Source organism: Pristis pectinata, chromosome 19 (assembly GCF_009764475.1).
Source record: "Pristis pectinata isolate sPriPec2 chromosome 19, sPriPec2.1.pri, whole genome shotgun sequence".
In the NCBI taxonomy this organism is placed as follows: domain Eukaryota; kingdom Metazoa; phylum Chordata; class Chondrichthyes; order Rhinopristiformes; family Pristidae; genus Pristis; species Pristis pectinata.
The window spans coordinates 34,945,872-34,971,440 of NC_067423.1; the positions used below are offsets into that span (position 1 = coordinate 34,945,872).

Consider the following 25,569-nt stretch of genomic DNA (forward strand, 5'->3'; position numbering starts at 1 on the left):
TGGTAATTTATAGTAATTGTGTGTCTTTGCACTGTGCTGCTGCTGCAAAAAACAAATTTCATGATATACAAGTCAGTGATAATAAATCTGATTCTGAACATCATAACACTGGGGAGGCCAGGTTCTTCCACCACAGCAGTGTGCAGCAGCAAATAGGGTAGGGGCTCACACCAGGTTCCCAGCTCAGTCGCCCTGTCATTGACGCATCTCTCTATATAGAATGTTCCTGTTGATTCCATTAGTGCTCGAATTCCTGGGAACCCATCCTGAGTACTGTTAAAGCCTGGAGAGCAGCCAAGAAAATAGATGGAATGTTTACTGATGGGTGGAGCAAAGGGTGAGTAAATTGATTATGCAATAGTGTTGTGCTCTTCACATTTAAAGATCATAACAGAATCACACTTAATGAATAATATTCAACTCGCTGTAGGAAAAGGCAAAACAGATCTGGGATAGACAGAAAACTAAACACTTGACATCCATTGCTGAACAACACACAAATGGCATCAGTCAATTATTCTTGACTTCTCCATCTACAATTCAGGGGATAGCTTAGCAGCCAATAGCCATTACAAGCTCACCAATTCCCACAGCTAACTCACCTACACCTCCTCCCACAATATTTCTTTTAAGGACTTCTAATGATGTAACAAATGTATCGGGTGTCCCTGATGTTTATTTCCAGTGTGGAGGAGACTACAAATGAAAATCAGGTGATTACCTTGCAAAGCTCCTCCTTGCTGCAGAATTGCTTATTCCCAAAACCACAGGCAGTTCCCTGGTTATGCAAGGGTTCTGCTCCCAAGAACAGTCTGTAAACCGATTTTTCTGCAAGTCAGGAATGTCCATTTTCTATAGTTACCCATATCGTATCACTCTACATATACTTCCTATAATTGTTTCATTTCATTGAACAATCACTCTCTCTCTAACCATAGTTAAACTAATGGAATATATATTGTAGCCAGTCATTAATGAATACCATGAAACATTATCATTACTAGCTTGAAAAATACTTAAAAAATGTATGGGAGAATTTGCATAAAGTTAGATGTTCAAGTCAGGTAACTTGTATCCCGGGAAGCCCCTTACTGGTTAAAATTGGCAAGGCATCTGGACAAAGGAAATTGATTGGTTTCTTTCAGGCCCCATGCTTTAACATTATTCATCTGTACCTCTACAGCCTAGTCAAATTCATGCTAGTTGAACAAGCTTCACCCCACCCCCCCCCACCCCCAATCCCAAAAAACACTAAAGGGAGTTATGGATACTGAATTTTTGTTTAATTCTTCAAGTCAACAGACTGCTACCTAAAAACTTGTCACCACTAAATGTCAGAACCTTTCATTAATGGGATAGTGAGGTCATGTTATGGTGAAGATGGTCTAACTCTGATATAAGTGGGTTCAGATAGCAGTCCAGAGATCAGAGATCAAAAAAAAATCTTTATCTGAACTCCAGTATGGTACTGGAAAAAGTGTTGCACTGATTTAAAAAATCTTTCAACTGAAGCCCAGATGCCATCTTAGAAAGATCTTAAAGATTCCAAGATACAACTGAAAAGAATACCCAAAAATTTGTGTGTCCAAGCTACTATATTTCCATTAATCAGCTTTTTGCTTTGCCCTAGGACAGAGTTGTTCAGTTGCTGTTGCCCTCCCCCCCAAATGATCCTGGGGATCATTTAAACATCAAGAACTAAAATAGAGCTGTAGTAGACGACAGTTTGTAAAGGGATGCATCATAGGAGCATATTCTGTCCAGATAATTTTCTGAGCCCAAGTCCTATTATGAAGGAAATCCCACTAGTACAAGTAAACACTCCAATACCCTGAACTTGCAAAGTAATGGCTTTAGCTTGTTAAACCTCAGAATTACCCCTTCAAATCATTTCAGGGTTCCATTACTACCCTATTTGCTCCATTAAGGAATAAACATGCACCTCAGTGGGCAAATTGAACTATCGCTGACATGAATTTCTTGGTAGCCAGGTTCAGAGTTTCTTAACACTGCAGAGTTCTACTGGATGCCTGATACCAGGCCAATAAAAACCATGAGATTAAACAAACTTAATTGGGGGGGTGGAAACGACACATCCTTTTAAAAGCAGTGTATTGGGAAGCTCACTTCAATAGATTTAATGTTTAAAATTTGGCATCCTCAAGACATAGATTTTCCCATGTTTTGGACAACAAAGTCTGCAAAAAACTTACTTTTTTCCTTAAAGATTCTTCCTATCCAAAGTAAGACAGAGCATTTTGAACCGACTCCCTCCATCCAAACTTCAGTAATTCCAATTTTTGACTTCCAGTATCTCCAGAAGAATTTCTCATCAGATTATGAACTTTAACAAGACAAAGCAAATCATACACTACAAATGAAACAAAAGCTTCATGCTAATAGAAACATGAGCTTCACAATTCAATGACTACACTTAATGCATTCTTTTGTTGGTAACTGGGGTCTACATTAAATTCTTAGCATGATCAGAATAGATTTGGGTAAATGTAAGCTTTAGAGTTCTTAAAAACTAAACACACTAGAAGTTTGGACATGTGTTTCTTATTGTATAGGATGAATTATATTTTGAACATGGTTCAAATTTCCTCTAAGATTTGATATTCAAGTCTGACTACCAAATACATGTCACAAAAACCACACCTAGTTTCAATACAGTATTGCAACATACCATGCAAATATAACTTTGCAAATTGTGCTTCCCCACCTCCCACCCCCGCAATAAACACCCACCTAAATCTTAAGGCCAGAAACAAATCCAAATTGATTCGGAATCCTGTGCAAGTACGACTTCCATGAAACTGCTGCCACTACTCAGGCGCTACAATTGGCTTGCATCAACATGTTGGAGAACTGTGCGACTACAAATTTCACTCTGACTCCTTACCTGTGATTCGGTACATTTGATGACCCGAGGTTTATGTCTCAAACATGATAACATTTACTTCAAACATAGCATAAATTGCATTCATGTGCAATCCTAGATTACAACATTTACTGCAGTCTGCTGCTGATGAACCTGCCACACATTCCACAATATTAAAAGTTAATGACTAAACCATAGAGTCTCATAACACAGGATAGTTGCCAATTCAAGTGTGGCGTTGTAATACAGTAAACCAGTTTCTTCAAAATACCCAAAGCAAACAGTATAACCTTCTGCAGTAAAGATTGAACAAAGATTATATATGTTTGAAAATGATTTAATATTTCATTATGAGAAACAGTAGAAAAACTGCTTTTCCTCTAACAGCCCGACTGCCATTTTTAATCCAAGTTATTTCAAAGTCTCAGAATAAATTTTTCAGGATTTCACTGTTTTTTCTGAAAGGTGTTTGGCTCTCCTCCAACTTCCCTCCCATTCTTGAATGCTTTAATTGCATAAATCTCACTTAACTTGAACAAAATCTACAAAGCAGAAACCCAACTATCCAAAATCCATACGACAAGCAAGCAGCAAAGGTGTGGCCAAGCTCTTAAACAAATGATTATACCAAGTTTAGATGATTTAACATTCTACCACAAAAGCTTTCAGGACAAAATATGGGCATGTTCTTGCTTGACACAAAGCTTTGCACACTGTTCAATTATAACAACTGAACAGTCGGAGCAGGAGGACAGAATTCAATTGTTTCAGACCTAGAGAGATACAGCAGATCGTTTGAACTCCATATTCACCCTAGTTCTACTGTCTTTGTCAATGCACTGAAATCTCAGTGCCCTAGACATCAAAAATTAGCAATATTAATGTGTGCTGGCAGATGATTTTGAAAACATGAAATCTAATTGAAGAAACTTTCAACAAGGGAAAAAAACATTCTACGGACAGAGCACCTTCAACTTCCTGTCTGCTCTTGGGAGTCAATATATACCTAAAGAGAAACAGCAATGCTCCCAGCAAAATCTGCCCAATCTACGTCTATCTGCACCATACCAGTCTCTTGATAGGGAGTGTGCACAGTACTCTGCAAGGTCATGTCTCATTTCTACAGTGCTAAGTTGGCCCTTATCCAACCCCACACCCACAATGCTGCAATTTAAAAATCTGCTAACAAAAATGTAGTTTATCAAAGGTAATCGCAGGCAAACTACTATTTCAGCAGTAATGTACCCATTATAGCTTTGCCTGCTGGATTAACATGGGAACAACCACAGATGAATCATACTTATTTCTTGTACGAAAAGGTACTAATATGATGTTACTGGATTAGTATTTCAGGGGCCTGGACAAATAAAAAATCGGACAAGAATTCAAATCCCTCCATGGCACCTCAGGAATTCAAGTTCAATTAATGAAATAGAACATTACAGCAACAGTACAGGCCCTTTGGCCCATGATGTCGTGCTGACATTTTATCCTGCTCTAATATCTATCTAACCCTTCCCTCCCACATAGCCCTCCATTTCTCTATCATTCATGTGGCTATCCAAGAGTCTCTTAAGTGTCCCGAATGTATCTGCCTCCACAACAAAATAGCTTAGAATAAAAAGACCACATCAGTAATGACAAACATGAAAACACAATATTGTTGTGGGAAAAAAATGCAGTTCATTAATGACCTTTCAGGAAAGCAATGTCATCCCTGGCCAGTCTCGCCCATGCACAATTTCAGACAGATAGCAATGTGGTCAAGTCTTAACTGCCCTCAGAAATGGCCGAGCACACTACTCTGTTGTATTGAATGACTCAAATGAAACCAATCAACGAGGAGGAGAATTTGGACACAGACACACTTAACCTGGCTGATCCCACACAATCGTATCCAATCTGTCCAAATGTCCAGAAATAATATGAATTTGACTGACCTGATTATCAGCGTTACCATTATAATTAATAGAAGTGCCCTGTCTGAAGAACAGGAAGGCAGATCTACCGGAGAAAATGACATAGTATTCGCAATACTGAATCAGGAACCCCTTAAGTTTAATGGCATCAGGCCAAATTCAGACAAGAAAACTTCCTACTGACTACCACTTACTGCCACGATCTCTCCATGTCAAATGTCACATGGAAGCACTGAGCACACCAAGGGTACACAATGAAAATCAAAAAAATTTCAGATGCTGGAAATCCAAATTAAAGAACAGAAGATGTTGGAAACACTCAGCAGGTCAAGAAGCATCAGTGGGAAGAGAAAGCAAGTTAACGTTTCAGGTTGAAGACAAGTTAGTGATCGACACTGAAAGTGTGTAGCCACCAGAGCTCAGTAACATGGTATGATTTCTGAAGGACACAGCTGCTTTATTAGGTCTTCAGGATGGTGATGAAAACAAAGTGGAGGGATAAGTTGCCTTAACCAAATTCCTGTTAAAAAGAAGTCTGTCCATAACTGCATTGGTATGAGTAACCACTACATTTCTTGTGGGAACAACATCCTGCCTTCATAAAGGACAAATGCACTCCTGAGACCTCATCTCATCTGACAAAATGGCACACTATTCCAGGACATCTAAGGAAAGGAAGAAAACTTACTGTTGTTTCTTCTACTACAAAGCACCTTCTTAAACCTCCAGGAATAACGCAAGGACCCATGTGCCCTTTGTTACCAAGACCATCTGGTCAATTGTCTCTGCCTTTTTCCTTCTGCATCCCAATCCATCAAGTTCCAATCCTGTATCCTCCTCCTAACACCACCCCACCCCTGCCCCAAACTCTTCTTCTAGAGGTTTCTTCTCTCATGGCCATCTTGTCCTTAAGGTCAAAAAATCAGAAAGTGGGTCTTATTTTCATTGTGGTACAAACTTTTTAGCCCCCATTTTAGCTGATATTGATACCCTTTCCTCTTGATTCTTGCAATCTACCAGCCCGATTCCATATTCCTTTCCTTTCCAGGAGCTGTGGATGTGCTCTAGCCTCTAAAATGTGTTCCTTTTTGCACACGGCTTCTTATTTGATTTCCTGGAATTGGGTTCCCATCACTGCAACACATTACCAAAGGAATCGGGCACAAGGAATCAAATGGAGTATGATTGCTTTTAGTTCATTTCTGAAATTGGTCCCAATCTCATCGCATGTTACTGTAACAAAATTAACCCAACCCTTCAGATTCTTCTCAATCCACCAGCAGCCTTTGATATTAAAAATGACATACCATTCTTCTCTGACACATTTCCACTACTGCCCAGCTGAATGTTATCATTCCTCAGGTATTGCATTGGGATCAGTGAATAACCATAACAGCCCCCTTTCCACTACCATGCCATGACCAGAGGCGCCCCCGAAGATCTATCCCTGCCTATTTCTCCTTTACATGCAGCTCTTCGGAGATACAAGCTGAACCATGTCAATTTTCATACATATATTGCTTCCATGTAGTAAACTTAATACAAGTTATTTGAGATAATCCACTACAACCAACTTACTGAATCATAATAATGCCATGGCTAATTGCCAATAAGAATACAGCACAATATGGCAACATCCTCAGTGAAAGACTAAGATTGATCTAATTTAAATAAATTTGTAATAATTCCTTCCGAGGATGATGAGCATCACTTAATACATGCATTTACCTTTCAAATCAGACTAGGACAGAGGACGGCTTCTTCCAAGCTCCCAAAAGTAAACACATTTAAATGTAAAAAAAAGTCAAACTAGTTTCTGCACTGGAATATTGTAACTCAATAAAATCAACAATATTATGCTGAAAAACTGGTTTCTGTTTATTGGTTGAAATTCACCTATTAGAGCCTGATATATTAGAAAAAAAAGCTGTCTTATTACTACATTTTCTCCCAGAATAAGTTCACCAAACATTCTAACTGAGAATATTAGATCTAAATTTTTACTGGAAGCTCTGGCTATGGAGTCAATGCAACAAAAATTGCACCTTTACAAGTGAACTGTTCCACCAAGTAATTTCCAAATTTTGTGCAATGAGCCATTTCATTCCATCTCCTGAGATGGAAACTACAGTTAAAACCAAGACTTAGTGTTGCCAACCATCAATTAAACTAAACTCTACATTTGAATCTGTCCATAAGCCCACTTTATAACTCAAAGATTGACATTCACACAAGGTTTTATCCAATAACAGTTTGAACCAAAATCTGTAAAAGATGTCTGCTTCTACAAATTTAAAAACCATTGTTGGAGAGATATTTTGACACAATGAAATCAGTTTACTATCAAATACCCTAATTAGAGGGTAAAGTTTCCACTCATGAGGGATTTGATTAGAATTTCCCAAAAGGGATTTTAAACACACACACACACACACACACACACACACACGGAAAGGGAACCTTGCCAGGCTATAAACATGAGGGGGGAGGTGGGTATAACTGAAAAAAATCCAGAGGTTTGATGATCCCAGCAGCCTTCTTCCATGCTCTATAATACACCAAATAACTTCAGTTCATTGGAGATGAATCAGATTATTGTGTTCCTGAGTTTTACAATGACTTCCTCAGATACAAACATAACTTCATCATGTTCAAGACCAATAAATAGAATAGCAACAGTTACTGAGAAAATATGTTGAAACCCAGCCAGTAAAGTTGCCCAAGTCAATAAGATAAACAAATAGTTTGTCTAAATTGCATTTGATATTCATGTTTTGCTATACTCAAATGTCTTTTCCTCATTAGTGCCCAGATGAGAACCCAGAGATATAGTTGGTGGTGTTACTTCCTTCTTAATAGGGCAAGATAGTGAAACTGTAAGATTGATTTAAGAAAATGATTTTCCCCGTTTATTAAAAGACAAATTTTACAGCCTGAACAGGGATTTTTAAATTATGCATCTTAATTGAGAGGATGATAATGCACTAAAAATCAGTCCCTGTACTCTTAAAATTGTTCTTCATTAAATTGATCAATGACAACTTAAGCTGCAAGTAAAAAAAAACTTGAAACTGTGAATGGGGGGGGGGGGATATTTAATACTTAACTACAATACATCTTTCATTTAAATACAAATGAAGTTCATTTTACACATTCTATAACAAAAACTTATTAACTTCATATAATGTCAGAATTTGCTTTGGAAACACTGATGCACAGCGGGCTGCTGGGTACCATATTCTCCAGGTTCTCATATGTAAAACCAGCGTTTTTAAAAATTGACAGCTCAGCCAAGTTTTTAACCTACATGTTGAATATTTAAAGTTATTGTTTAGGAATACTGGGATAACTTAAAACAGTGCAAAAGAGATGAAAAGAAACAATCAAGTGAAAAGCTTAAAAAAAAGTTTAATAACTGTCACTTTTCATGGACCTGTTATGAACAGATAAATTAGAGACAGGCCTTCTATTGTGTATGCCTGCAGGGGGCAGATAAAAGGTAAACTTGTTTGTTTTCATCATTTCAAGGATCAGATAATTACAAAATGCCTATTTGGGTTTTTCTTCACATCCAAATTATTTTTTCCAAGTAAGATCAAGACTTCACAAACATCGTTGTAATTAAGCATAGGATAAGAAAAATACTGAAAAACTATAGAACCTTAATTAAATTGTGCACAAGGATAAACTTGTTTAATGCAAGATTTAGGCAAAATCTTAACTGACAAAATTGAAATAGGACTGCATTCATAACAAGATAATTATATTTAATACCACACACTCTGGGTCGCGGAACAGAACACAGATTAGGAAGTAGGAATGTGTAACTAACCTTGCTTGAAATTGGATAACTTGAGCACAGCACTTTAAATTATAACATGGGGGGGGGGGGGGAAACTATTGCAAATTTACAACATTATACTCCATGAAATCCATTACCTTCTTCCAATGTTTCTTCAATGAGTGCAAATTTGAACTCAACAAATAAGTCAAAAGATATTGGTCTACTTAGAAAGATTACTCTCCACTGAAACACCCAGCTACCATAAAAGTGCAAATCATATAACTGAGGCCTTATCACTGCATTTCAGTTCAAAAGACATTAATCATGCAAATCTAACTTCAACCATGACAGCAAATGACTTAAATCTAAGGCTATCCATCTAGTGTCCATTGCATCATCTCAAGCAATTAATTTGTACCCCAAGTGGTGTCTTTATATTGTTAAAGATCTTTTAATGCCATATGTCCAACTACATGCGACTTGTCCATCCAACGTGCTAACCTGGCATAACACTGTATTGACACAGTTCCTACATGCAAAAAAAAAGACAAAAAGGAAGCATTATTATTTCTACAACTTGTTAGGAGCAAAGCATTCAGCCTCTTCAGAATTGTTATCTAAACTTGCCCTCAATCCTCACCAGTTATGAGTCTAGAACCAAAGAACTTCATTTCTTAGAATATTTTAACAATTATGTCTACCATTCCAATACTACTATTGTGGGTAGCTTAAGGCAGTACATCACATTCTTTCATGAATGGCCTCAATAATCTACTCAAATCATTCTCTGCCATTTCTTATACGTTGGTTCAGTTAAGCAAACCTACATTTCAAATATCAGGTGGCAATTTAATCACTTAGCGAAACAGAGTTTCTTATTCCATGACCAATTATGTAATCTTGTAGTACAATTGTCAAATATGCACAAATTTTGTCAGCTTGCACAACTCAAAGTAGTATTAAAATAAAAAGAGATAATTTAAACATTTCATTGAAATGTTGAAAGCATAAATAATGGCCAAAAGTGTAGAAGAAATGGCCTAGCTCTTCTTCAAAATAATAAAATAGGATTTTTTAGTTCAACCCAGGAAGCAAAAAGAAATTCAATTTCACATCTCTACCATAAAACACTTACAACAAAGGAGCACTCACTCAATGGTACATTAAAAGGAGTAAAAAGGGATAAAGCACTTAAATCCCTGCAGCAGGTCTGGAATCCGTGGCTTTCTTCTTCAGAGTATCATTCGTTAACTAACCAATACTGTCAAAGGTATGAGGGCTAGCTGGAAAATGAAGTACATCAAATTGGCATTTTATGGTCCACCAACTTCATGAAGCTTATTAACTTTCTGCAGTAATGCAGTGAAAAGAATTATGGGCATGACATATCAACGATTAAAAGCATCTGCAATGTCACCAATTTAAGCAATTGGGTTTCAATTTTTTTTTGAAGGTGAGACATGTAGAGCAAAATACTAAATAGGTCATTAGGTATTCAAAAAATACCCCACCTTTCAAAAGGATTAAGGCCAATCTACATAATCACCCAACTCCCCATTTCACTCGATTATCTTGGTGTCCAAAAATTTGAAGAAATTCTGAGTGAATGAATTTCTTCATTGTCCTATATAGTTGTGGCTTTACCCAGAGTCTACGGCATGCAATTCTCTAGCCAGAGAAGACCACCTCCCTTTACACCTCCTCTGACCACCATCTCTCTACACCTCCCCTAGCAATCCCTCCCTGAATCCTTTGTGTTTCAAGCTGATTGCAGCTTATTCTAAAATTTGTGAATATGATATAAAAATTGCTGATGTTACAAATATTGGTAGTGTGGTCAACAGCAAGAAGCAAAGCTATAAACTGCAGGGAGATATAGGTAGTCTGGTCAGTTGGGCAGAAAAAAAATGGCAAATGGAATTTATACCAGAAAAGTGTTGTTGGTTTATTATTCACTTGTACCGAGGTACAGTGAAAAACTTGTCTTGCGTATGTCAATTAATCTGTACTAATTGATCGTTTGTACAGATCAATTCATTACACAGTGCATTGAGTTAGTACAGAATGCATTGAGTAACATGTTGGATGAAATCCAGCAAGGAAATATACTCAGGGTATAGTGATAGTACAAGCTGCTAAATTAGTAATCCAGGGGCATAAACTAATAACCTAGTTCAAATTCTCCCCCACACCACCACAGCTGCAGAATTTAAATTCAGATTAATAATCCAGTATAACAAAAAGCTAAATCACATAATTGTGACCACAAAACTACCATATTGTTGTAAAACAAAACACATCTGTTTCAATAATATTTTCCTTTTGCATTTTAGCCTCTATCTACCTTTGAATACAGTCCATACCCTCTTCTACCCTCTAGAGGATACAGGAGCTCGAAAGCCCAGATGACCAGACTCAGGAACAGCTTCTTCCCCACTGCTATCAGACTTCTGAACCAATCACTTATTTCACACCCCCTTCCCAGTGGTGCTACCACATTGTTGAACCCTTAATTCTACCTCTTCCATTATTGTCACTTCAGCATTTCTTTTTGCACTACTATACTTTGCACCTTTCTATTGTTTTGAATGTTGCTGCATTTATTATTACCATGTATACGAATTACCATGAATTTCACTGCACCCTGGTGAATATGACAATAAACCAATCCGAATCAGACATACAGATATGTTTGACTCTGAAATACGCTGATGTGGTCTAGACAGCCATAGAATTGAAAGGATATTGTGGTGCATGGAGAAATAGTGGCAACATGGAGGGCCTTGGAGAATATATGCATTGATCATTAAAAGTAGAATAGGTCAATAATGCGATTCCTAGCTGTGGCGTAGGATACAAGAGCAGTGAGGAATGTGCTTGAACTATTGACAACACCAGTTAGGCCACAGCTTGAGAAGCAACAATGGTCCTGGTCGCATTATAGGAAAGATGCGACTGTACCAGAGAGGGGGCAAAGGACTGGAAAACTGTAGCTGAGGAAAAATTGCATAAATCAAGCAAGTTTTCTTTGGAACAGCAGAGGAGCTGAGCAAGATCTAGGTGTATTAAAATTGACTGGTCTAGTGGGAGGTAAAACCAATTCCCTTAGCAGTGAGGTCAAGCATTAGGAGGCATCAAGTAACTGATAATAGGATTACGGGGGAGATGAGAAGAGATGTTTTCACCCTGAGGGTGGCTAGAGTCTGGAACTTGCTGCTTCATGACCCACAAGGCACAATGCTGGAAGGCAGGATTGGACTGAGGTACTACCTTTTGAATACAGACAGCCTAGGCCAAATGGCTTCCTGAATTACTTGACCTACTTGCACATTAACTTGTGTTTTATGAACCTTCTTCTTAAGCAGTCCCTCGAGATCTAGGATGTCTTACTGAAGGCTCTTGGTGAGATACGCAGACTGTCACAGGTGGAGCGGATGGTGTTTGATGGGACAGGATGATTGCTTGTAGCTTCTTGTTTGCAAGTGGCCACCACGTGCTCCCACTATTGAAACTACGGTATTCAATGCCTTCCCGAAAGCTCTTTCTCCATCTTGAGCAGTCACAAGCCAGGACTCCCATAAGTTAGTGAGTACTTTACGGTTTTTCCAACAAGATGCCCTTGAAGCACTTACTGTCCTTCTAGAGATCTCCTACTGTGATGGAGTTCAGAGTAGAGTGCTAGTTTCAATAGTTTGCTATCAGGAAGTAAATGATATAAACCATTCACCAGAGCTGACTGTGCACGATCAGAGCCTTGGTGCTGAGATTGCCAACATTGGTTTGTACATTCTGCCAATGGATTTGAAAGATCTTACAGAAAGTGATAAAAGGTGCCCGTGACAGTTTGCCAATGTCTCCAAAGCCTGCAGCTGCTTGATAGACCACAAACTTAGTGCCAGGTCTGAGGTCTTCATTTTCAGTCTTTTTTCTCCTCATCTCACTAGAGGGTGACAGCAAATTTTGGCATCAATGCCTGCCCCTCTGAAAGGCAGTTCCTGTGACACAAAATGTAATCCACAATTTTCAGGGTCTTGTCATGGATCTTAGTGGAGGGCCTTTATCTTCCACGTGTAATGGATGCTTCGAAGGAGTCATCTGATTTGAAATTGCATATATGCAAGCATTCCCCCCCCAAATGTTGCAAGTCAATAACCAAATGAGGTTTGGGCAGCTGTGGTTCTGCAGTAGAGATGGAGGTTGAACAGCTTCAAATTCATCCTGTGGGTTAATTCTACTCCAGAGGAGAGTTGCAGTATTACAACAAGAACAAATGAGAAGAAAGTTAGTGCAATGACACAGCCTCACCTGATCTCAGTTTGCACTCGAATTGGATCTGCGGCACAGCAGTATGCAAGAATTGCCTCTCTACCTGCTCTCAGGTCTTCTACAGTACTGGCTCTCCTTGGGTGTTTGGGCCATAGCTGGTCTTTACAATGCTGAAGGATCCTGTGTTATTAGCTAGCTGCTTGACTTCTTGCACTCTTTCCACCCACCATCTACTTGGGTGGCAAGTTAGTTTTTGGACCAGAGCTTCCAGGTGCTTGTAGTTAAGATTTTTGTTCTCCTTTAAGGTATTGTTTCCGGTCTAAGAATGCATTGCGCAAACAATCAACTCACTCCTGGGTATCGTTCGATATCAATAAACACAAATCGATGTTCTCTGGAACAGAAACCATGAGTCTCTTCATAGCCGTCATGTAAACTAGTGCACAGAGAACCTATAATACCAACATGTAGGTTCCCAACACTTAAAAAAATTCCTGATGTTCCTACCAAAATAAAGAAACTTACATTTTTCTTCATTATCATCCATTTTCTTCACCACTCACTTAACCAGCATACATGCTTTGCAGTCCCTCTGCATCTTCCTCTCAACACCACACAAGTAATAACTTCACACCTTTTCTCTATTCCCCAACCCTGAAGTTTTTAAAGTTTGGTGCCCTCCCCCAGTCCAGTGGTGGGGTACTTCCTGGTGATGAGGACATGGTAAACTTTGGAACCAACTATACAACAAACATTTTATTCAATGCTCACAATAATGGCATATGGGGTAAGGAGGTAGGAACCCAGAAGAAAATTCTTCAAAAGCAGCAAAGTTAAACCAATCTCCTTCCCGTGATGATAAAATATTCCCGTACCCATAAACTCCGATCTATGTAATAACCCCTGTATGGTACTTTATTAAATACCTTTTTAAAATCCAGATAAACTACATCTTCATCTATTCTCCAGGTTACATCCTTAAAACTAACTCTTATGAGGTTAATAAGTGGAAACCAATGTAGCTTTTCTTTGTTTTGTAATTAGCCCCATCTTTTTCAGAATGGAAATGTTAAATACTGCAATGATTAGCAGTCTTAGCTGTTTAGTAACTATTCCAATGGATCAGAATTAGGTGAACAAGCAAGGTCAGAGATTAAGTATTTGGATTAGAAGGTAACAGATAAACTTTAATGTTTGAGTAAATGCAAAATTATCCATTTTGATAGGAGCACTGGAAAATCAGAATACAAGTTAAAACACATTGCAATGTCTACACTTGGAAGGGACGCATTTAAGGGTCCTCTCATACAAATTACACTGCTAAACACAGCAGGTTTCAAGAAATAAGCCAAATGATATATCATTTTTCTTGTTAGGGAGTTGAAATATGAATTAGTAAATCTTGCTGCATTTATAAAAGATTTTGGTAAGATCATACATAGAGTACTATTTTCAGTTTTGACTTCCTCCCCTGAAGGATGATATACTTGCCCTATCCCTTCAGGGTCTGTAAAATTGACATCAATGTTTTGTACACTGAAATCAAGTGGTTAGAGACAGGATAAAAAGTGCAGCCTGTTAAGAAACTGAATCTTGACCATATACCTGCCACTTAGTTTTGCAGTTGGAACTCTAAAGTTTCCAGCCATCTCCAATGGAAAAGCAGCAGATAAACTACAACCTAGTTCTTGGATTTCAGTCAGACCGGAAACTGTTCACATACCAAATAAGGACAGTGACTGGACAGCATCTAGTAATCTACCATCTCTCTCAATAAACCTCAAGCTATAAAAAGATACTATGCACATTTTTCTTTTAAAAGTCCATTTTATATCCATGGCCTGATAAGAATATTGTCTGTTACTTAACCATTTTAAAATACTGTTGTTCATTGTGTATTCAAGACTAAGTGGAGAACTGTACATTTTCTCCTCTATTGCAATCAAGAATTACTTTTGAGGTGGTCTTTACGTAAATGCCAAATAGTGGTTCAACCATTTTACTTCAAAGATTAGGGAGGGTTACATTGTGTTGAAAGCACAAGTGTCATTTGAACACAGCAGGCTCTTTTGAGATTAGTAATCAAACCAGTGAGTTGAACATTTGATTAGTCACTTGCATCATGCAGTACTCCAAACTAGATCAGGCCTTGTTCCATTCAATAAGCCTCTTACATACCGAAAATTAAAAGATAAGAATACTATTTCAAAAAAATACTCTTCTAAGTTCCATAATCACCTACTTGTGCTACAATTTATAACATTTGCAACCACAAAGGCATCATTCTGATACCAACTGCTTAATGAAATGTGCCCAAAACATCAAGTTAGTCAAATCAATTTTTCTCACATTTACATGTATTTCAATTTTAAGCCAAAGGAAATGAAACTGAAAAGTGCACAATGCATTTTATAATGCCCCAGTTAAAAAACATGCAAAACATTCCCTTGGATATGCAACAAAGAAAGCATTCATTATCTAATTAATCCACATACAACATTCCTAAGTAAAACACTAGAGGCAGTTTGCATCAGCCTAAAAAGGCTTCAAGCCTTTAAAAGGTTGTACAGCAATTCATCAGGATGACACCAGTGATGAGAAGCAATTCAAGTAAAAAGGCCAGAGATGCTAGAAAAGTCTCCACTGGAACGTGCAATTCTGAAGATACTTCCAAAACCCTGAAGGATTACAATGAGATAACTACAGATGAATCATTTCCAACTGGAGAAACTGTGGCATTAACACATAATTTACAATTGACAGCAAAGAGTTGGAAGTGCCAAGAGAATTATATGTATACATGCAACTACTGAGAGATGGAATGGTCTTCCCTTTAAGGGGCAATTCTATTTCTCTTGGCTTATGACGTCTTTGAAAGAAATCCATTTGGTTGAAATTGGTTGCGCATAACTTTGTTGTACTTATAAATTCGTTTCCCACCCTAAGATTTTATATTTAGATTTTGTTTTTCAGATGATTTTTTTAAGAAAGTAACAGCATGTTTTTAAACTTGAGATAAGTAAATTTCTCAAAGTGATAGTCAAAAGGTTAACTCTTCAGTCTAAATATTAACAAAGGAAAAGGTAGATAAGCCATTAAATATACAATATTCAGTTTGGTTCTCAAGCAGCCACAGGAAAGAACAAGGTTTAAAAAAAAACAAAAGCGATGAAGTTCGAAGTGCAGTGGTCCTTGCGAAGGTTCCTCTTGGACAGCTACGTAACAAAGGAATCTGTTCCCTGAGCACTGTTTCGAAGGACATGCACTGTGACAAACAGCATGTGCTGCTGGAAGGCCAATCCAGTGAAAAACACCCAATGGTCTGCCCAAATCTCACGCCTTTCAGTGCAAGGAGTTGTGCATGACAGACTACTGCAGACAGGCACCATCTCAAAAGGTCCAGGACCACATCACAAGATCACAAGACAAGGGAGCAGAAGCAGGCCATTCAGCCCATCGAGTCTGCTCCAAGGAAAGGCAAATAGAAATGAGAAATGGGGAATGGGGGGAAAAAAAACTATTCTAATCCCAATTTCCAGCCTTATCCCCATATCCCTTGATATCCTGACTATTTAGATATCTATCTATCTCCTCCTTGAATGCCCCCACTGATCTGGCCTCCACTGCTGTACGTGGCAAGGAGTTCCACAAATTCACCACACTCTGGCTAAAGAAGTTTTTCCTCATCTCTGTTTTGAAACTGTACCCTCTAATTCTAAGATTGTGCCCTCTGGTCCTGGACTCACCCACCAAGGGAAACAGCCTAGCCACATTTACTCTGTCCTTTCCTATCAATATTTTAAATGTCGCTATGAGGTCCCCTCTCATTCTTCTGTACTCCAGTGAGTACAGTCCAAGAACCGACAAACGCTCCTCATACATGTCAAGGAACATACTATAGCTTGAAGCAGCTACCACAAAGGCTCAATGGGAAAGGCCCTCCTGCACACTGAAGGCTTGAATCTGCATTAAAAACCCTTGGACTCTATGCAAGAAATGTACGTAGAAGAAAAAGTGATAGCATGTAAAGTAAATGGAATGACATGACTTGTATGAAACACATTGTACAATGTACATTTGCAAGTTGTATTGAAATGAAAATAAAAAGCCATCAACATTATCTAGATTCTTTTAACTGGCATAAGGGAGGAGTCATGATTAACTTTAATCATAAACATTGGACTTTGCAATAAAATTAATGATATCTGGCAGTTATCTTTAGATTTTGCAGGGACAGGTTCTTCCCAGATTACGGCAGGGTTTCGCAGCTTGCAAGTCGGAAATGCGGCTGCAAATCCAGTTCCCATATGGCAGAAGATGCCTGCAGCCCCGCAACAGCCAGCAAATCCATTCCGCTGGTCTCCCAAAAGCTCATTTGTACGTATGGGCTGTATGTACATTGGGCATTCATAGGCTGGGGAGGACCTGGATTTGCTAGCAGTTCTGGGAATTTCAAGTCCCAGCCTTACCTGACAATGGTTAGCAATTCATGTTTACATACACTTTCTCAGTGGATTCGTAGGGAATCCAACACTGGGGAAAAATTTTTGGAGATTTCCCCATTATTTAAGGAAATCTCCTCTTGGATCCTGTACTAGATTAGACCGGATGCAGGATCCAGGACTCCAATCGTTTGTACCACCAAAGCTATCAGCGGGGTCTTAGGTGGCATGGAGGAGGAGCATAGAGGATGACGAGGGTCCGGGGAATGTGGGAGACACATGGGGGACCTCACGAGTAGTAGGGAGAAAAAGAGAGGGGCGTGGGGAAGAGGAAAATGAGAGAGCAAAGAGCATGGTCCAACTTCTTCCAGAGGTCAGACTTGACTCCTCTGATTTAAAGCCAACACTCGATTTATTGCTGCTCATTCTCTAGCCACTAGCTAATACTCACCCACTCATTGCATTTGCACTGTTCAAATAAGGATATTCCATTATTGAACACCAAGATTAAAATCAAAATTTAAGTTTTCTTAAAATAAAACTTTGATATTCTTATCAATGCAAAAGCAATAAATATGGTTGTATGTTATAGAGTTAAATTTGTTAACAAAGTAAAAGTTTTGAAGATTTTAAATAAACTAGCCAAAATACACCTTTTCCTTTTTTTTAAAAAAAGGAAATATTAATGCAAAATTGTACATTTCAAAGTTCACCTTTCAAATTGCATCCAAGTTTCTTAAAGGGTGAAATTTCTTTTAGATTTTGAAAGCTCTTGAACACACAAGTAAAATTGATGATATCAGATTTAAATGAGCAGAACACCCAAGGAGAAAGAACCATTAATATATCACCTAACATGGAAAACTTGAAGGGAAGTCAGGTGGATCAGCAGTTGAGCGCAAACAGAATCAACATAGCAGGAATTGGATCTCAAGAACAGAATGAAATCAGACATGACAGGAAAACAAAATTGGACAAAGACAAGCTCCGGGTTAGTCCAGTGTGGAACCAGGGACTGCCAGGAGTAATAGATTCGGAGAATCTGCAGAAGATAAGCAGATGATGGTCTCAATCTTAAAAGACAAAAGATATCCACGAGTTCCTCATACTTCTAAATAGGAGACTATTATAGAGGAGACAAAGGAAAAAGGTTTTAGAAAGAGGTGTGACAGTAACCAATATAACATCATCAGGGCTGTCTTGGAATCTAGGGGTATACCAGATTACTGAGCAATTTTGGCAAATCTAAATTGGGTAGTGCTTTATGTGGTTCAGTCAAGTCTGCCACCGTATGGCCAAACCAGCTATCCCTCCGTCAGTTTGAGTCAATACACTTTCAACTTGACAGCAACGATGAGGGCTGAAACAAGTGGGGAAAGGCCAGGATATGAGAGAGCGAGAGAGCTCAATGGTTTTAATGAGGTCCAGGGTATCAAAAGGTGGACAGTTGGAATATTCAAAATGTGATAGTGAAATAGGAGATATAAAAATGGAAAATGCATCATGTGCGCAAGCTCATTCTGGAAGGCAAAATGTCATCATCTCTCAGCCATGTTTTGCACTAATGACATAACACACATGCAATCACCCATTATTAGCCAAAATAATGGTTCACTATTTAACAAACATTGTGGAGAGAGATGCTTGAACCACTTGCAGAATCCATAGGGTCAGCACTGAGAGCAAACAACCGGATGAGAAGGAAATGGACACAATTAGCCTCAGGGTGAGCTGGGCTTGAAGATTGACAAGAACAGGGTACAACTGGCAAGATCAGTGATAATGAGGAGGCAGAGCTTTTAGTTGAGTGCCAAGAGAGATTCAAAGGATCAGAGGAAAAGGAGAGTGCCAAGTCTGGAAGGAGAGCACAGGCTGACTGTTGGGAAATAATATTGGAGGGCAGAAGGAGAGGAGTACAAAACAAAGTAGCGAAAAATAAGTGGAAATAGTGAAAAGCTTGCTTATTGAATGACAGCCAAAACCCTGGTAAATTAACATGAAAAACAAGTTTAACAAATTTGGAACCCCAGAGTTGTTGAGAAACTTAGCAGTGAAATGAGAAAGACTGAACATTCAAGTAAAAAAGGTTCAAGACAGAGACACCATGACGGGCTAAAATTGATTTTATTAATTGAATGGATAATCAACAAACAGTGTACAAGTTTGGAGACAGGCATGGAAGATATAAAGTCAAGGAGCTATCAAGGAGAGAAAATTCAAGGTTTCAATGGAGATACTAGGGTTTAAAAGGACCTAGTTGCACAGAAAGTTATATACACAACAGGAATAGGAAACAAGAATAACAATGAAATGGGGAGCAAAATACAAAATAATTAGAATAATGGTGCTGCTTGTTTAAGGGTTAATCTGCACAAATTAAAACATAGTATAGCATATTAAATATTCCACTTTGCTATGCCATGTAAAAGGTGGGATTCCTCTTCCATTTATGTAATGGATTCGTTAACCCCTTTAGAAAGGGGAATATTCTGTGGTTGAACATTCAAAACGTAACTGGGTCACAACAAGTGCAATTCTGATGTAAAGAAAACTACTTTTACTACCTAAAGCCAATTAAGTTTCAAGAAATGATGTGGAAACCTTCAATGAAAAGAGAATCCATCTCAAAGACAAAAATATCAAGATTCAGTCAAGTTTACAATTAATAAGTAAGGTAGAAATGAGAATAGATGAAAGACTATCTAGTCTTAATCGATTTCATTTTATTGACTGTATTGTAAATGTAAAAAAAGCTGCAGCACAAGTGACATCTTCAATTGTAATGGAACATGTTTCCAATCTCAAAAATAAATATTTTGAACTGCAATTTAAGAGTGCAACTAAGCAAAGAGAAACATTCTTCAAAGATGATATTAGATGGCTAATGCTAAAGAGCTTCAAAATAAGATCATGTCAATGTTAACATTTGGGGAATACGTTTTGGCTCATGCGTCATCCTGTGAGACAGAGGAGACCACTGAACAGCACAATTTTTTAAAAAGTCTGCAAAAGCTTACCATGAGCAGTTGGGACCATTCAACACATTCTCAAGGGCAACCAAGGTGAGGCCATAAATGCTTAAAAGCAATCCACGTCCCAACAATGAGTAAAATAAAATGTTAGCATCTAATTTAAACAAAGTGGCACAGTATCCTTAACGGACTAATTTTACTACTACTTTATTAGAAATGCAAGTCCAGTGAAGCTGTTTTACAATCTTATTTGTCAAATGTTAGATGGAAAACAAAATCATTACTTCAAAGGCTGATGAATCAATGTTCAACTACTAATTGATAATAGAGAAAATGTGGAACATACTGTTAAAAGGAAAAAGAGTTAGCAACATTTGTTTCAGTAACTTGGCTCACATAATTCAATCATGATCAGTAAAACAGAAATGTCAAGACAAGTCATCTTGCAAGTTCTACAGTAACCAAGCATAACATCAGACTCAAGTTTTCAGTTCAAAGTCACCAAGAGGAAAATGGGACTTGAGCTCCTACTTATAACTGATGTACAGAAAACCTTACTAATATGGGCACCTGTTAATATCTGCTAGAGAAGTAATTAAGACTTTGTTATCATGCCCAGTTGAAAATAAGATGCTAATGCTCACTGTTGATGCTTACATTTGACTGGGAACTGCTCAGCAAGGGCACCAGAATGCTGCTTGCAATAATAAATTCCAGTAAGGACTCAAGCTTTCAGAATAAGAAAAGGGGAGGAAAATGCAAAGTAATCTAGAATATTTGGAGATGTTATTGCTTGCCAATGAGGTTAAAGTACTGGAAACACCCTTCCCGTATGGGTTACAAATGATATTACCAGTAAAACGTAAAATATACCAAACAGAACTTCGCTCAAAAGACTCAGATTTCATAAACAGTGTATGAAAAAGATCAAGGAAAACTTGTGTTTTTAAAGAATAACAAAGATAAGGGTTACAATTAATTTGAGAGCACACAGCTCCTACAGGAAAAAAAAATTACATTACTGGAGCACCTTGGGCAACTTTGACATTCAGTCTCAGTTGCTATGTTAGAAAGAAAGCTGCCAATTGCATACAACTTCATCCCACTAACAGCAATGCAATTATTACCAGATTATCCAATTTACTGATGCTGAATGAGGAATGAGCACTGGTCAGAGATGTCAGCTGCTCATTTTTAAAGAGCACCATAGGATTTTTTTCTTAAATTAGTTTTATCAAAAGTCTCTCAGCAATAGTAAAGCACAAGGAACAAAAATGTCAAAGCCACGAATCACCACAATTTAGGTGGGAGGTGACTGGGTACAGTAAAATCAATTTTTAAAACAGGGATGCAAAGAAACTTGGATTCAAGGTTTTTTTTAAAATAAAAAAAAATGTTCAGTTTAAGGTTTAAATGTAGTCACAGTACATAGCAGTTTAAAAACCAACACAAAAAGGTCCCATGTTTGCAGCTGGGAAATATAAAGGCAAGGCCACCACCATCCACTAATTAAATCAAGCAACAACTTCCAAAGTGTAATTAATGAGAGAAATCACAAAGTTGCTCCTTGATTTTCCTTGCTCCTTAATAACTATGTTAATAAATGTCAAAAAAACTTAGAGCTTGCCATTCTAATAAATGAATTTAATAGCATGATAATTCTAAAACTACAGCCATTCATCCATTTGCAAATGGATTTAATTCCTGAAAACCATCCCATTGAGCAAAATTCCATAAATCAGAAGTGTGGGTCAAATGCATTATGGGAATTTTGTAAAACAGTTTTGTAAATCGAAGTACCTCAAGAGTCAGTGGCAGTAGAGCTGAGATTCATAAATTCAACATTTGCAAATCAAAGACAATCTGTATTTTGATACTTTTAGATTTAACCTTCTGTCTTTTAACTCTTTTAATCCCATCCTCCTTTCCTTATTTTGCTTTCTGTATAGTATATAGCAAATACATTATTCCAACTTGCACTTCCAGATTTAGACTATAAGATTCAATCTTATTGTATGACGAAACACATTTACCCTGTTCACAAAGGACCTAACAAGTCTTGCTGCATTAAAGCCTGCAAATAATCTGTTGGCTGTTATCTGTAGAACAGCCAATTTTTCTATTTTCAGCAATTGACAGAGCAACAAATTAGAAAATTTCTAAGTGATGAGTATATAAAATTGAAATATTATAATTTCAAGTTCACAGGCAAAATATTTGAAAATCCTCTCTGATCACCATACAGAAGCCAATGTATGTCAAAAATGAACTCATTTTAAAAAATAACAGAACGATCCAATTTGAAGTACATTTACAAAAGAGCAAAAGTGTTTCCAAAAGTTAACGAAATTTAATCGTATAAGGGAAGGTTAGGGGAGTAAAAGATTGTGAGCCCTGGGACGTGGAGTAAAGGGTACATAGGTATGGCTGTATTACAATGCTCGAAATGGTTATACTTTGCTTTGAACGGCTTTGCCCCAGACCTTCTGCTTGCTTCAGCTAGTTTTCTGCAAACCTTGAGGGATGATAAATGGTTCCTCTCCCTGCAAGTTTGCAGAATTGTTTCTTGCTTCTCCAAACTGACCCTAAGGTCACAATGGGGAACCTTGTGTATACAAAGATAGCTGATGGATCCAGATGGTCTAAAAAAAATTAAGGAACCATTGTCTCAACCGGAGTATTAACTATTTTAAGTAAATTCCTTTTTCTGTAACCAATCATGATGCAAAGAGTAAGCGAACTGTTGTCTGGCTAATGCATGATCATTCCTTGTATGGTAATTGTTTGCACCTCTAAAAAAAGTATAAGAACGCTTGTAAAGCTGATGTATCTTAGAGACCACCTGGTCCGGGACATAGGTGCCTGGCTTGGTGCTCTCTCCTCGGATCAAGTAATAAAGAGATTGACCGAGAATGGTAGTCTTTTGAGTTTTCTCTCCGACCAAATTCGACAGACAGAGCAACAAATTAGAAAATTTCTAGGTGATGAGTACATAAAATTGAAATATTATAATTTCAAGTTCACAGGCAAAATATTTGAAAATCCTCTCTGATCACCATACAGAAGCCAATGTATGTCAAAAATGAACCCATTTTAAAAAATAACAGAAGAACCATCCAATTTGAAGTACATTTACAAAAGAGCAAAAGTGTTTACAAAAGTTAATGAAATTTAATCATGTCAAAGCATACTACTAACATGACAAGAAATGGGTAGATAGGAATATAGCATTTCTAACATGGCAGACATCAAATCCAACTCAGATATTGACGTATCAAAGAAAATTAACAGTCAAACATTAAGACAAAGTCAATGAGAATAAATAGGATTTGGGGAAAACTTAAAATGTTCAGTACATGAAGGACAATAATTAATACACAAAATGTTTAAATGTAATGTAACTGCTTTATACAGTAAGTGACAAAGTAGCACACAATCAGAGCCAACTACACCCTGTACTTTTTTCTGTTAATTTAACTGCAGCAATTAGTGGACGTCAATCTGTAATGAACAACAAAGCACAAAATTAGAGTTCCCATAGTCCGTATGTTGCAAGATAAGAATTGATTATTCTGCACTTTAAAAGATTCCATGCAACAAGCTCCAAAACAACAGAAACTGAGAGTTAAGGTTTAATAGTCTTTTGTATTTTAATATTTGGGTTGATAGATTGCTGTGATTCATCTGCAACATGTCTCCCTGACACAAACCCAGACCATCAAGTTCTGTGAACCCGCTGGTCTAATTACTCAGCCACAACTTTTCAAGTGCCTTCCCATTAAATGAAAAATTCCTACCATTACCATGAAATTGCACCTGTCAGTCCATTTCACCAATTGGTCTTCTTTGAAATTTTCCTCACATTCATCCAACCCATTTACATGGAACAGTCCATATTCCAAGCCTACACCAGTAATGCTCCCCAACTCTTTCTCCACTACATTGACAACTACGTTGGGGCAGCTTCCTGTACCCATGCGGAGCTCGTCAAATTTTATCAACTTTGCCTCCAACTTCCACCCTGCCCTGAAATTTACTTAGTCCATCTCCGACACCTCTCTCCCCTTCCTGGATCTCTCTTTCTTCATCTCCAGAGACAGATTAACCACTAACATATTTTACAAACCCACTGACTCCCATAGTTACCTTGACTACACCTCCTCCCACCCTGTCACTTGCAAGGATGCTATCCCCTTCTCCAAGTTCCTCTGCCGCATCTGTTCCTACGATGAGGCTTTCCATTCTAGGAAATCAGAGATGTCCTTTATTCCCCCCAGTAAACAGGATTTCCCTTTCACCACTGTCAATGCAACCCTCACCCACATCTCCATTTCATGCGTCTGCCCTCACCCCATCACCACCCCTCCCCCGACATAACAGGGACAGGGTTCCTCTTGTCCTCACCTCCCACCCCACGAGCCTCCGCATCCAACACATCATTCTCCGCAACTTCCACCACCTCCAATGGGATCTCACCACCATACTCATCTTCCCCTCCACTTTCCGCAGGGATCGCTCTCTCTACGACTCCCTTATTCACTCATCCCTCCCCACCGATGACCCTCCCAGCATTTATCCCTGTAACCGTACAAAGTGCTACACCTCCTCCTTCACCACCATTCAGATCCCAAGACAGTCCTTCCAGGTGAGGCAGCGCTTCACCTGTGAATCCAAGGGTGTCATTTATTGCATCCAGTACTCCTGCTGCAGCCTCCGCTACATCAGTGAGACCCGATGCAGAATGGGTGACCGCTTCGTCAAGCACCTTCACTCCGTCTACCACAAAAGCAAGGATCTCCTGGTAGCCAGCCACTTCAATTCCACAGCCCACTCCCATACTGACGTCTGTCCACGACCTCCTCTACTGCTACGTTGAGGCCAGACACATGTTGGAGGAAGAACACCTCATATTCTGCCTTAGTAGTCTACAACCTGATGGCCTCAACATCAATTTCTCCAACTTCCAGTAACCCCACCCCTTTTCACTCCCACCTGTCTCCCCTCATTCCTATGGCCCTTTCACCCATCTTTCCACTCCCTCACAACCTACCCAGCTATTCCCCACCTCATTCCCTCCCCCCCACGGTCTACTGCCCTCTCCTACCAGATTCCTTCTTCTTCAGCCCTTTGCCTCTTCCACCTATCACCTTCTTACAACACTCCCTTTCATTTTCCCCTCCCCCACCTACCTTCCCCCTCTCACCTGGAGTCACCTATCACCTGCCAGCCTGTGCTCCTCCCCCAACCTCCTTATTCTGGCTTCTGCCCTCTTCCTTTCCAGTCCTGATGAAGGGTCTACCCG

The 25,569-nt window shown here is 38.5% G+C and overlaps 1 protein-coding gene across 1 annotated transcript in view; it reads right to left on the bottom strand.

The window, feature by feature from the left end:
• The window catches only part of eps8a (epidermal growth factor receptor pathway substrate 8a), a 137,663-nt gene that overhangs the window by 84,157 nt on the left and 27,937 nt on the right, over positions 1-25,569 (bottom strand).